This window comes from Carlito syrichta, unplaced genomic scaffold (genome assembly GCF_000164805.1).
Source record: "Carlito syrichta isolate Samal-C Ts95f unplaced genomic scaffold, Tarsius_syrichta-2.0.1 Scaffold309726, whole genome shotgun sequence".
NCBI lineage: Eukaryota > Metazoa > Chordata > Mammalia > Primates > Tarsiidae > Carlito > Carlito syrichta.
The window spans coordinates 525,441-527,426 of record NW_007253822.1 but is presented as its reverse complement, the minus strand read 5'-3'; positions in this window follow the sequence as shown (position 1 = coordinate 527,426).

The window sequence follows — 1,986 nt, the reverse complement described above, 5'->3', positions numbered from 1 at the left end:
ACGCCCTTTGAAGCAACTGCATATAAATGCCTTTGAGACTAAGTGTTTAAGTCCACGTGAAGAAAGTTTATTCAAGGGTATGCTTGATGTCAATAGATTTATTTCCTGAAGCAGCTTACAAGTCCTTTATTGCAAATTACTGCATGGATGATACACAAAAAGTAACATCGAAACTCATTATTAATAAGCCTCTGGTTTTTCTTTTCTTGTCCCTTGTAATTCACCCTGATTTCTGTTTACTTGATTTCATTCATTCATTCAACGAATGAATGTTTATTTATTTATATTGTAAGCATGTGGGGTGCAATTCAAGTTTAGGTATACAAATGTTCATTATGCAGTATCCTTGTTGATGAGGTGTGCCCCTCCCTTCACACCCCCCCCCCACAGTTTCCCACTACTGCCAATCCCTCTCTTATAGTATTATAATTGTTCAAGGTCCACCATGAGTGAGAACATATGGTACTCTGTTCTTTGATTCTGTGATAGATCACTGAGTACATTTAACGAATATTTATTAAACATCAGGTACATGTAAAGGTATACAGCCATGAACAAACAAAATAGCTGTTTTTGTGAAACTTACATTCTCACTGGGAGAGTCAGACAATAAACAGTTACGTAAAATGTCCAACTACATCTAAGAAGTGTTCTGAAGAAAACTGAGGCAGAGTGAGACGACAGAAAAGGAGGGAGGAACTTGCTGTTTTAGAAGAGTTGCAAAGGAAGAAGAAAGTGAGGGAAAGAAGCCTGGGCAACACAGTGGGACCCGTGTCTACAAAAAAATAAAAAAATTAGCCAGGCATGGGGGTGCATACCTGTAGTCCCATCTACTTGGGAGGCTGAAGCAGGAGGATTGCTTGAGTCTAGGAAGTCTAGGCTACAGTGAGCAGTGGTTGTGCTATTGTACTCTAGCCTGGGCCACAGAGGGAGACCTGACTCAAAAAAAGAAAAAGAAAAGTGATTGGAAGAGCCACACTGCTATCTAAGGAAGAGCAAGGGCTCTGGGAATATGAGGACCTGCAAGGAGGCCAACACAGCTGGAGCAAACAGAGCAGGGAAGTAGCTCCACTTCAGTGGAGCTGCTCAAGCAGGGCTTGAATGCTCTTACTCTGGGTAAGTGAGGAAACCAATTCAGATGTTTTTAAAAACCAGTTATTATGAAAACACTTCAAGCTTAACACAAAGTAGAGATAACAGCAACAACAAATTCATTGGATGGAGTGTTTTCAGCACAGATGTGACAGAGGCTGACTTAAAATGATCTCTTTAGTAACTGCTGAGAACCCACCGAACAGCAAGGGCAGAAAACAGATCAGTTACGAGGCTACTACAGTAATTCCGTGGAGAAATGGCAGTACTGAGAAGTGGGGAGAAGCAGGTTCTAGATATGTTTCTAAAAGTAGGGCTTATAGTATATGCTGACAGATTAGACCAGAGGTATCAGTACTAACATTTATGGCCAGAGTAACCAGAAAAGTGGAGTTTCTATTTATGGGATGGAAAAGACTGTAGGAAAAGAAGGTTTGGGGAAGAAAATCAGAAGCTCGATTTTGGACATGTTAAATTCCACCTGCTTCTAATACAACCAAGAGAATTAATTGTCAAGGATGCTGTTTTCCCTGTGGACCTGATGTGTACCACCTGACATCCAACAATAACATCATTTTGAAATGAAGACAGCACTTGTAGTTGATACTTCATTCACTATTATTTTTCCATGTTCTCTTTCAGGTCATGTCCTATAGATAATTTTTGTTTTTCATATTCGTCATACTAGCATAGACAACAAATTTGGCTTTTTTTTTCACTTAAATTCTGTTATAAGCATTTCGCCACATTGCTTTGTGGGCCAAGCGACCCAGTTTACAGGGTGCATCTTTAATAGCAGTAATTTTTTTTTTTTTTGAGTTGGAGTCTCACTCGGTCGCCCAGACTGGAGTGCAGTGGCCGCTCCCGGCCACCACAGCCTTGACCTGCTGGGGT